Consider the following 13,050-nt stretch of genomic DNA (forward strand, 5'->3'; position numbering starts at 1 on the left):
ATGACGATATCGTCTGTGTCTCCTCCCACATATTCCCAAATGGACAGTCCCAGCCCTTGAACTTGAAAATCGTTCAGAGAGCGAAGGCCAAATGCCCAACCACTGCTGCAGAATCCTGCTCCAGGACTGAAGTGTATAGTCTCTATCAAAATAAAAACTGGAGGCCAGGTGTGGAGGTTCATGCTTATAATCCTAGTACTTTAGGAGACGAAGGTGGGAGGATCACTTGAGACCAGGAGTTCAAGGCTGCATTGAGCTATCATCATGCCACTGCACTCCAGCCTGGACGGAGCAAGACCCCTTCTGTAGAAAAAACAGACAAACAAACAAACCAACAACTGGAAACATCCTCCTCTAGAATGGTGGTCAGGAACATCTGTCTGTCTTGTCCCCTAATGCCTCTCCATCACCTAGAACAGCGCTCAGCACGAGGATGCACTCATTAGGTTTTTGTTGAATAAATGACTCCTTTGACACAGCAATTCCACTTCTAAGAATCTTTCCTAAAGAAATATTCACACACGTGCACAGACCTGTGTGCACAATAATGAGAGAAGCAAACAACTGGGGAACTTTTGCAAAGGTTTATTAACTGTCAGTGACTGATATGGGGAATCAGAGGAGGGGAGTACGTGCTGAACAGGAAACAGATTGAGGGGGGCTTGACCAGGACACATGGCAATGGGGAAAAGCATATGGGAGATGCTTATACTGGTACTTGGAGTGTGTGTGTGTGTCTGTGTGTGCACGTGCCTGTGTGGTGTGTAAATGCAGAGGAGAAAATCGGAAATTAAACACTCAGATCTGCCCTCAGTAGTCACATCTGGGGAGAGAGGAGGGTAGTGCTATTCTATGCAGAGAATACCTGACAATACCTGTTTTCTAAGGTACGTGCATGGATGCACAAACCAAAATATGCATTAAGTATGTCTTGCTCATCAATGAAAACGCTAATATCTAACATAATGGCACACTGCAAGAAAACACAACGGAAACACTAACATGGAACTCTTGGCACCCTAAAAAAATGACACTCAACTTTTCACGATTGTGAACATTTGCTTAAACTTGCTATACACCTGATGACGAGGGATCTGCAGCCATGCTCATATTCATGTAAGGTCACCATGCTCTGCTTCTCATCTGGGGCATGTGTCATATCCCTGAGCCGAGGCAAGAAGAGAGAAGGAAAGTAAGTGGCAGTGAGTTCCCACCACGTGACGACTCAATCTCAACTCCTCCTGACCTGCAGACCCTGCACACTCCGATTCTGCCCTACCTCAGGACCTGCACAAGCCTTCCATGGTTCCTCGAAGTGAACCATCTGCTCATGCCACAGTGACTTCCTCGCCTGGATTATCAATTCCTAGGCTAGAGGAAGGTGTGGCCCGCATATCAGGGCTGATCTGGGGTTTGGGAGCCCACAGCATCCTGGGTAGGGAGGATCCCTGGATATACAGGGCAGGGAGTAGAAAGAGCATGGGAAATTGCTCAGGTGTGTTGACTTATGCCTGTAAACCCAGGACTTTGGGAGGTAGAGGTGTGCGGATCACGAAGTCAGGAGTTCAAGAATAGACTAACATTGTGAAACCCCATCTCTACTAATAATACTAAAAAAAATTAACTGGGCATGTTGTGCTGCACCTCTAATCCCAGCTACTCAGGAGGCTGAGGTAGGAGCATCCTTTGAACCCGGGAGCTGGAGGTTGCAGTGAGCCCAGATCATGCCACTACAGTCCAGCCTAGGCAACAGAGCAAGACTCCCTCTCAAAACAAAAGAAAAAGAAAGAGCATGAGAAATCTCTTCATTCAGCCTCAGCTCTGTACCCTAGAAAATTATGAGAAGGGAATGATTTGGGGAACAAGTGGTAAGATGGGATACCAGTACCATAACAGAATAGCACATCTGCAGGGATGTGGGGAATGAGCCGAAAGTTCACTTACGGAGTTACTCGTCATCTTCCTCGGGGTCGCTGATCTCTTCATAAATCACCAGCTGCTTTCTCTCACGCAGTCTCTGGGTCCAGGCATGTTTCCCCCTTTTGGGTCCTGTGATGGAGAAGAGTTGGAAGATGAGGGTTGGGTAGGCTGGAGAGTGTTAGGCTCTGTTTTCTCCAAAAAAGGAGATGCCTCCCCAGTCCCAAGTGCCCATGGGCCTTCTTCATCCAGTTTTTCACATTCGCTGGCTTACAGAGGCTGACAGCTTAGACCCACACCAATACAGGCCAAATGCCAATTAAAGTTTTAGCTTCTGCCTCCTTCCGTTGTCAGGTTTAGATTCCCAACATCTTCACTTACGGGAACATTCACCCATTCCTCCTTTCATTCAGCACATATTTAAGGGCATGCAGTCATACCTTGTTTTATAGCACCTCATTTTTATAGTGCTTCACAGAAACTGCAATGTTTTTTTTTTGAAATTCTCACCAATTTTACACTTTTCCATTGTTACTATATCTGTTATGGTGATCTGTCATCAGTGAGCTTTGAGGTTATTATTGCAATTGTTCTTGTTGATTTTAGTCTTTTAAAATAGTTTTTGTTTTTTATTTTGTGGGTCCACTGTAGGTGTATATTCTTATGGGGTATGTGAGATGCTTTGACACAGGCATGCCATGCGTAATAATCACATCTTGAAAAATAGGGTCTCCATCCCCTCAACCGTTTATCCTTGGTTACAAGCAATCCATTTACACTCTTTTAGTTTTTTTTTTTTTAATTGTACAATTAAGTTATTATTGACTATAATCACAGTGTTGTGTGAAATTGTTTTGCAGGTAACAGGAACTGCACCCATAGGAGATGACAAGCTTAATCGACCAATGTTGTGTGTGTTCTGACTGCTCCACGGATGAGCTGTTCCCCGTCTCTCTTCCTTTTCTTGGGCTTCCCTATTTCCTGAGACACAGCAATACTGAAATTAGGACGATTAAGAACCCTACAATGGCCACTAAGTGTTCAAATGAAGGGAAGAGTCGCATGTCTCTCACTTTAAATCAGAAGCTAGAAAAGGCTAAGCTTAGTGAGGAAGCATGCGAAAGCCAAGATAGGCTGAAAGCTCGACCTCTTGTGCCAAACAACCAAGCTGTGCATGTAAAAAAAAAAAAAAAAAAAAAAAAAAAAAGTTCTTGAAGAAAATAATAGTATATAATGCAAAGGAAAAGTTCTTAAAGGAAATAATAATACTAATACTCCAGTGAACACATGAATAAGAAAGCAAAACTGCCATACTGCTCAAATAGAAAAAGTTTGGGTGGTCAGTATGGAACATGAAACCAGCCACAACACTCCCTTAAGCCAAAGTCTAACTCAGAGCAAGACCGGAACTCTCCACAAGTCCATGAAAGCTGCGAGAGGTGAAGAAGCTGCAGAAGAAACATGTGAAGCTAGCAGAGGTTGATTCATGAGGTTTAAGGAAAGAAGCTGTTCCCATAACCTAAAAGTGCAAGGTGAAGCAGCAAATCCTGATGGAGAAGCTGCAGCAACTTATCCAGAAAATCTAGCTAAGATCACTGATGAAGGTGGCTACACTAAGCAACAGACTTTCAATATAGATAAACTAGCCTCCTGTTGGAAGGTGATGCCATCTAGGACTTTCATAGCTAGAGAGGATTGACTCCAACTTTGAAAGTAGTTCTACTGTGAGTAAAATGCTATCCAATAGCATCACATATTATAGAGATATGCTTCATGAAAGGAATAACTAAACGATATGGCAAATTTCATTGTGTTCTTTTAAGAACTGCCACAGCCACTCCAACCTTCAGCAACCACCACATTGATCAGTCAGCAGCCATCAACACCGAGGCAAGATCCTCCACCAGCAAAAAGAGTGTGACTCACTGAAGGCTCAGAAGTTTGTTAGCATTTTTATACAATGAATTATTTTAAAATTAAGGTATGTACATTTTTAGACATAGCACTATTGCACACTTAGTAGACTACAGTGTAGTGTAAATGTAATGTTTTTATGCACTGAGAAACAAAAAAAAAATCTTTATTGCAGTGGTCTGGAACTGAACCTGCAATATCTTGAAGTACACCTGTATTGGGTATCACGTATTGAGCTAAGTAAGATATGATCCCAGGTTATCAAAGATAGAATTGCTTGAGCACATTTCATGTCATCAGGCTTCTATATTTAATTTAATGCCTCCAAACAATTTATGAACTATGATTCTTTATTTCCATCTTATGGACTAGGAATCTGGAATTGATAAAATTTGGAAGACTTGACCCAAGTCACATGGTTTTTTATATGGATGACAACTCCGGTCTGTGTCTCTGGAAGTCATGTCTAACATCTCAACTGGCGCTGGGCAAGCTCCTCAGCCCAGCCTGGACCCAGGCTTGTCTGGGATCCATGCCACACACCCAGTCCACACACCTGAACATAGCCAGGGAAGCCAGAGGGGTTATTCCTGAATTGTTTCCTCTTACCAGATCTCTTGTTAATCTTCTCAGAGGTACTTGGTTTTCCCGGGGGGCACAGCTGTTTCCCATAGTTCTGTGGGCCAGATGCTTCTGCCACTCCCTTCAAATGGTTGCCTTCCTCTGCTAGCTTCTTGAGCATGATCTTTATAATGTGAAGGTCACAGATAAACAGTATCAGTGACATTTCTATAATGCTTTAGAGCTTACAAAGCATCTTCACATGCATTACCTTAATCAAAGTTCACAACAATGCTGGGAGAGTTACACTTGCCTAAATTAGGAGAAACCTGGGAGGTTAGAAGGGAGAGGAATGGCCTAAGTGAATGGGGTTTCCAGGGCTAGAATGCTTATCTTCACACTCTTTAAGATTGGCATTCTTGCAAACAGCGAAAGTCTCCATGTAATTAAGAGTTTGGTATACAGGAGATTTGGAGAAATATAGCATTCTAAGAATCCACAAGGTCCACAAAGGGAAGATGTTCTGTAGAACACAAGGGATCCCATATAAGCTTGTAGACAGCTGCTGAGAGAGTAAATGTAAAAACATAGGGAGAGACAAAACACTGCTGGGAAAGATGTTGTGGGGAGATGAATACAGGGAAGGGAGAAGGAAAGAAATGTTTTGCTGAGATTAGGCAGTAAAAAAAGCAGTACCACATATGACATACCACCCTACCGAGTTACCCACTTTCTTTTCTTTTCTTTTCTTTTTCTTTCTTTCTTTCTTTCTTTCTTTCTTTTTTTTTTTTTTTTTTTTTTTTTGATGCAGTCTTGCTCTGTCACCAGGATGGAGTGCAGTGGTACGATCTGGGCTCACTGCAACATTCGACTCCCGCGTTTAAGCGATTCTCCTGCCTCAGCCTCCAGAGTATCTGGGACTAGAGGCAGGTGCTATCACGTCCCACTAAGTTTTGTATTTTTAGTAAAGATGAAGTTTCACCATCTTGGCCAGGATGGTCTCGATCTCTTGACCTTGTGATCTGCCCGCCTCGGCCTCCTAAAGTGTTGGGATTATAGTCGTGAGCCACCACACCCGGTCCTTAAACTACTTTTTATTCAGCTCCCTTATTTATGAAATAGTGAACAATACATGTAAAATAGGCTAAAGGAAAGTCCTCTCTGACCTTGTAAACACTGTTTAAATATAGTAATAATAACAATTAGCACCTTTCTGAATCCTTCTTTGAATTCGGTCTCCGCACTGGCAACCCAACTCCCAGATCCCTTTACCCTCTAAACCAGAGTTGAATCTGCACTTGTGGGATCACTCATTCAGGGGCCTCCGAGGGATCCCCTGGGCTGGGACTGGGGCTTTCCGGATGCCCCAGGTGCAGAGAAGGCCCTCAAGGAGCTCACAGTAGGGAGGGGCCAACAGTCAAAGTGACTCTTAAACCATGTGAGTGGCCCCAGTTACAGAGCAGAGGCCAGCTGGTCCTTCCTGTTGTGAGAGTGGGTGTCTCAATGGAAGCACCAGCCGACCCTATGGGGTAAAGCCCTAGTGAGCAACATCTGAACTTCATAAACAAATGCAAACGTGAATGAGCTTTAAATGGCTTGGAGCTCTGAATTAGACTACCACTGCCACTGTGCCTCAGGAAAATTCTTTAACATCTCTGTACCACGATAGCCTCATTTTATTATTATGCTGCTGATAGCTAGGATCTGTAACATGAACTATGATTCTTTACTTCCATTTCACGGACCAGGAATCTGGAGTTCAGAGAACTTAGAAGATTTGCGCCAAGTCACATGGCTTTTATATGGATGAAAACTGAAGTGTGTGACTCATTATTATTTGGAGATAATAATAAAAACAGCATCATAGAGATCTTAAGGATTAAAAAAATTAATCCGTGTGAACTGCTTAAAATAGTATCTGGCATCACTATGAAGACAAAAGAAGTATTAAGGATCACAACTCTTAGTGTTATCAAGCCGTCCATGCTACATCAGTTGTGATAGACATGGGGAGAAGGAGGCAATGAGGATGTTTTTTATATTCTCCCACTCTTACCAGTGTTCACATCCATGAAGGGAAAAAGGTTCTGTGGTTCATTAGATTTGAGAGATACTCACCTTCGGGAAGATTCCCTGGAGCATGCCGAAAGTCATCTGAGGACGTTCAACAGAAAGACAATACATCAGAATTTTTCTTGGTTGGTAAAGATTTCCAAACTCTAGAGAGACTTCTGTTGCATGAGGGCATTCTGCAGCAGAGGGTTATGAGTCCACTCATTGATGAGGAGTTAGTTGAGATTTGCTTCTGAATTATGTTTAGTCATGGTTGGTGCATTTGTCTGTGGCATCAATTCAGAATTTTCCATCTCATGGTTTATCAAATGAGGGTTAAACCCCATCACAGTGTCATCTTATGTCATTACATATCTTTTACTTTTTCCCAAATAATTAAATTGATTGGTTAGGAATCTGAACTGTATCCACTCAAGATGTACAACAACTAAAAATCATTGTACACTTGAAATGGGTGAATCTTATGGTATGTGAATTAAGCTGTTAAATGTGTGATGAACCATGGATGATTTAGTCCAGTGGCTCTGAAATATTTTCAGTATAAAGACACTCCTTTAATGTCGAAAGCTTGGCAGATACTCAAGCACTGAATTTTCAGATATCTTATAGTGATTGTGGGAGATGGTAGGATCTGGTCTGTTTAGTTGGGGAGTAATAAGTCTATTGGAGACGGTATGGACATTCTGACCTTGTCTCATAATTGTGCTGTCAGAGCAGAAGAGGAAGTAAACACATATGTCCCCTTTATATTCCTGAAATGTACAACGCTCTCAACCCAAGAACCTGTCTTTTTTTCACCCTGTGTTATCTCTGCTCACTGACAAGTGCAATAGCTCTCTTTGTGTTGGGTGAGGGATCATTCTTTCCAACTCACTTTCCAGCTCATCACAGAGAATCAGGGTTGGTTGGGAATGAGAGGACTATTTGGTTTTGATAAAATACAAAATAACAGCGATCTTTATTACATAATGTGTTCATCACCATTACTCCTAAGATACCTGTCAGATACCTACATGCTGTTAACGAAACAAACTCTGGAAGTTTTTGGCGGATCCACAGCTTTAATAGTTTCTTTCTTTTTTTTGGTCACTTTTAACATTTTCTTAACTGTCCTTTGATTCATTAACAGTACTTAGAAGAACAACATGTCCTTTAAAAAAGAAATATTTCAAACACACAGAAAAGTGTAGGGAATAATATTGAGTTCAGTCGGGTCTCAACATTACCACACAGCTATGTTAGGTCTGATTTATTTTTCAGAATATTAGAAATACTACAAACAGGCCGGGCGTGGTAGCTCACACTTGTAATCCCAGCACTTTGGGAGGCTGAGGCGGGTGGATCACCTGAGGTCAGGAAGTTTGAGACCAGCCTGGCCAACATGGTGAAACCCTGTCTCTACCAAAAATAAAAAAAAAATCAGCTTGGTGTGGGGGCAGGCGCCTGTAACCTCAGCTACTCCGGAGGCTAAGGCAGGAGAATCACTTGAATCCAGGAGGTGAAGGTTGGAGTGAGCTGAGATTGCCTTATTGCACTCCAGCCAGGGCAACAAGAGTGAAACTGCATCTCAAAATCAAAAACAAAACACACGATCAACAAGTTACGGCTGAAGCTGTCTGTGCAACTCTCACCAATCCCTGTCTCCCTCCCTCCTCCACTTACAGCCAGTCACCTTAGATGGCTTTTTATTCACATGCATGTTTCTATACATTTACCATTTACTTATTATTCATAAAAATATATATTCTTGTTTTGCATCTTTTAAGTTTTATGTGAATGGCTTCTGTAGTTAACTTTCTGCATGCAATTTTTTTTTCACTCAGCACTTGTGTGTATGAGGGAACAAATGCCTGAGGATCTTTCCCAGGTAGCTGAGCTGAAAAGCAGTTGGGCTTCAGGAGACCCTTTCCAGCCCCTTCCCATCTACTCACCCTGATTCCTGTGGTTACAGTCTTTATCAAAATCATTCCCCTGGAAGTCTACGGCCCCTTTATTATGCATGAAAGTTGGAAAGGTAACCTTGAAACCTAGTAAGAAGCAAAATGTTTATTCCTTAAGAGACAAGCTTAGGCCTGGTATGGTGGCTTATGTCTGTAGTACTAGCACTTTGGGAGGCTGAGGCAGGAGGATTGCTTGAGGCCACGGTTTCGAGGCTGCAGTGCGCTATGATTGCGCTACTGCACTCTAGCCTAGGTGACAGAATGAGACTCAGACTAAAAAAGAGAGAGAGAGAGAGAGAGAGAGAGAGAGAGAGACAAGCCAAGAGAAGGAAGGCTGGGTGGGTGTGTGCATGTGGAGTGGGGGGCGGGTGGGGGAGGCTCGGAATGCCGCAGAGACAGTTGGGCTCATCAGAACAGACGCCTATGGGAGAAAAACGTGCAGGATCCAGGTACGAGCTCTACTGTAGCCAGTCCCTGCCCTCAGCCTTGACACGATATGGAAGAGCAGAACACCCAGAAGCTGCCTTGCGATTTTTCCCTGCACAAAAGGAAATCGCGGGGTACTTTCTGCAGTCTAAGAAGTAGCCAGAGCAGGAAAAGGGATGCTCATGTGTCCCCAGACTTGTCTGTACCTAGAAACTTTCTGTTACCTAGTTTAGTCATGGCCTCTTACTTTCTCTTCATATACACAGAGATGATTTTCTCTGAGGCTTTCACCTTTTCCCACTCTTTCTTAGAGAAGTATTTGGCAATATCATCAAAGGCCTAGGAAAAAAAAAAAAAAAACGAAGTTCTGGCAGTGACTCAGCTAGGCATGTCTGCCATTCAGCTGGAGCTGCTTCCTGTGTGCTAGATCTGGGAAGTGGAGATGATAATCCGCCCTCCAACCTCTGACAGAACACGGGGGACCTACCCTAGCTTCTCCCCTGCCACACAGTAGGGCTTTAATGCTGCTGGCTGGCTCTCTTCCCATCTTCCAGAATGGACTGAGAGTCACCAAATGTAGTGCACGGTCACTGACTTGTCTCCGGGGATGCTAGGTGATGACAGAGCAAGGGTGGGAGGCTCCCAAGGGTCCAGATCTCCCCTGAGACCCTGCTTCTTGTCCCCAGTACCTCTGTCCTCCCCTCCTCAGAAACCTGGTCACCCTACTCTGTCCCCTGGACCACTGCTCTGCCCCCTCCAGGTCACCTCACCTTGCTTCTCTTCTCTGATGTTTTTAGCATCATACCTGGGTCTCTTTGCAAAGGCTTCATCTCCATTCATGGGACCGGGAGCAGTCTGACCTGCCAGAGAAACAGCCTGAGTCTTTTCACCCACAGGACCTTTGGTCCTGTGGAGGGAGAAATCTGTGAAGGCCGGTCACACTCAGTCACCTGGAATCAGGTGTTGCATTTCTCCATCCAGGGCTTATCTGTCCCTGTGTAAGGACATGGGGAGAAGTCAGATGTAAACAGGCGTCTGACACCCCCACTCAATACATACAGGAGGGGAAGTGAGTCCCAGAGATAACATGGTCTCTCTGGTGATGGATCTGATCAGGCAGAGGGATGGGGGGTTCTGTTCTGTTGAAGAGAATTGAGCATGACTACTATGAACAGATTTAGAGGCTATTACTGGGTGATTTGTAAATTTTAGAAGGAAGAGAGCTAGAATTTCTGAGACTACAAGAGCCCGCCAACACTTAGAGAGAATGTGGGGCGTTTCAAGATGCAGCACTCAGCCAGGGGCAGTGGCTCATGCCTGTAATCCCAGCACATTGGGAGGCTGAGATCAGCCTGGGAAAGATAGCAAAATTCCCGTGTCCACCAAAAATACAAAAAATTAGCTGGGGGTGGTGACGCAGGCCTGTGCCATCTCAGCACTTTGGGAGGCCAAGGTGAGTGGATCGCTTGAGCTCAGGAGGTTGAGACCAGCCTGGCCAACATAGGGAAACCATCTCTAATAAAAAACAAAACAAAAAAACATTAACAAAATCAGGGTGGTGCGTGCCTCTCGTCCCAAGGCCTAGGCGACAGGATCACTTGAGCCCCGGAGGAAAGATTTTAGTGAGCCTTTTTTTTTTTTTTTTTTTTCTGAGACAGGGTCTCACTCTGTTGCCCAGGCTGTGGTGCAGTGGTGTGATCATGGCTCACTGCAGCACCCTCTGCCTCGTGGGTTCAAGCGATACACCAGCAGTGGCCTCCAAAACTGCTGGAATTACAAGCATGAGCCACTGTGTCTGGCCCAGATTTCTTAAGTTACTACAGAGTTTCTAGGAAAAATCCCATACCTGAAAATGTTAGAAACTGACAGGAAGGGTTTGAGATTGCCATCTGCTTCATATACACTCCTTATTAAAACTAGATAACAAATGCACCGCAGAAGAGGCGAGGGGTAGGAAGAATGAAAAAAGAAAATCAGTGCATGCTTAGTCAGATTTTGGAGGAGTTGAAAGAGAAAATCAGAGCGTGCGTACTCTGTGGAAGAATTAAAAGAGAGAGAAAGAGCATGCGTACTCTGAACGAAAAGTAGCCAGTCCCAGGGGATGCTTTAGGTGGGAAAATCAGAGTCTCCACAGCCACTTTGAGAAGTTTCTGTCCCTAGAGCCTGGAATGATAGAAGCCACATCAGCTTCGCTTGTTCTGCCTACTCTTCTGACTTCTGATTGGCCAGATGCCGTTCACTAACTGCCCTGATTGGTCCATCATCTGCAGTGACATTTCAGAATATTGTCTCCTCCTCCAGCCACACTTTAAAGTGGGTGGTGGTTAGGCGCCGTCAGGAGACTTTGATCTCTCTGAAGACTGTCCCTGGATCTTGAGTTAAACATCTATATTCTAGTCTGAACCGTGGGAAGGAAAAAATAGTCGATCTGTGATTTTTCTACTTGAAAGACACAATGTTTACCAAACTAGCACATTTGCAGAGCTTTGCTGTACTTAGTCGTGGCGTTCATTCTTCAGTGGCTTCTACATCTGTTACAACTGAAAAAACAGCCCAAGGCCCTCCAACCTCTGATTACATTTTTGAAAGGGAATCTAAGTGTGGTGCGCACAATTATCATCCTTTACCTGTAGCCCTGGAGAGAAGAACATGTATTTACTTATGGGATGTGATTGTGGTATTGGTTACATCTGCCTTGGCCAATCCTCCCGCCTCAGTCTCAGGACTACAGGCACGAACCACCCCACTCCCACTAATATTTTTTGTTTTTTGATTTTTTTAATACAGACAGTTTCGCTATGTTGGCAAGGCTGGCCTCAACATCTGGACTCAAGTGATCCTCCTGTCTCCTGTAGCGGCCTTGAGACTACAGGCATGCACCACCCTGCCGAGGCTTTTTTTTTTTGGTAGAAACCAGGTTTCACTATGTTGCACAGGCTGGCCCTCAACCTCCTGGGCTAAAGCGATGCTTCCACCTTGACCTCAGGACTACAGGCATGTGCCATTCTGCCCTGTTCACATTTATTTATTTATTTATTTATTTATTTATTTATTTATTTATTTAGAGACAGGCTTTCGCTATGTTGGCCAGGCTGGTATTGACGTCCTGGGCTCAAGCAATACTCCCACCTAGGCCTCAGAACTACAAATGTGAACCACCCTACTAACGCTATTATTTTGTTGTTTTTTTCTTGGTAGAAATGGGGTTTTGCTATGTTGGCCAGGCTGGCCTCGACCTCCTGGGCTCGAGCAATCCTCCTGCCTTAGCCTCGGGACTACAGGCTCACACCACCCCGCCTCCACTAATATGTTTAATTTTTCTAGTAGAGACAGTTTTGCTATGTTGTCCAGGCTATTCTCTACCTCCTGGGCTCAAGTGATACACCCGCCTCAGCTTTTGGGACTACAGGCATGCACCATTCTGCCTTTTGCTATGTTTCCCAGGCTTGCTCTTGACATCCTGGGCATCACTCAATGATTTGAACCAGGAATCGGATGTGCTTGAGCTGACGGATCAACAACACTGCACTCCAGTTGGGCGACAGCGGAAGACTGTCAAAAAAAAAAAAGTAAATACAGAAAGAAAGAAAGAAAGAAAGAAAGAAAAGGAGAAAAAGAAAGACAAGAAAGAAAGAAAGGAAAAGAAAAAGAAGAAAGAAATGAAAGACAAGGAAAGAAAGAAAAGAGTAAAAAAGAAGACAGAAAGAAAAGAAAGGAAAGAAAAAGAGAAAGAAAGAAGACAAGAAACAGAAAGAAAGAAGAAAGAAGGAAAGAAAGAAAGAAAGAAGGAAATAGAAAGAAAGGAAGAAAGGAAAGAAGAAGGCATGCTGAATCACCCTAATAAGTAACAGTACGCTTTGTCGGTATTTTAACTTATCTTCATCCCACCCTTCGCGCTCTCAGCTTGGTCTTCATTGCTGATGAAATACAGGTAGGACTGACAGAACTGGTAGACGGCTGGTGGTTGATCATTGAAAATGTCAGACCTGATGTAGTCCTCCTTGGAAAGGCCCTTTCTAGGGGCTGATACTCTGTGTCTGCGGTGCTGTGGGATGATGACATAATACTGACCATTAAGGCAGGGGAACATGGGTCCAGATAGGGTGGCAATCCACTAGGCTGCCGAGTGGCCATCATAGCCCTTGAGGTTTTAGAAGAAGAAAACCTTGCTGAAAATTCAGAAAAAAATTGGTGTTATCTTGAGAAATGAACGCATAAA

At 43.9% G+C, this 13,050-nt stretch overlaps 2 pseudogenes; one reads left to right on the forward strand and one right to left on the reverse strand.

The window, feature by feature from the left end:
• The window catches only part of LOC104675365, a 39,117-nt pseudogene that overhangs the window by 8,036 nt on the left and 18,031 nt on the right, over positions 1-13,050 (forward strand).
• On the reverse strand, positions 1,949-9,671 carry LOC115892044 (annotated as a pseudogene).

The sequence above is a fragment of the Rhinopithecus roxellana genome, chromosome 7, assembly GCF_007565055.1.
Source record: "Rhinopithecus roxellana isolate Shanxi Qingling chromosome 7, ASM756505v1, whole genome shotgun sequence".
Lineage (NCBI taxonomy): Eukaryota > Metazoa > Chordata > Mammalia > Primates > Cercopithecidae > Rhinopithecus > Rhinopithecus roxellana.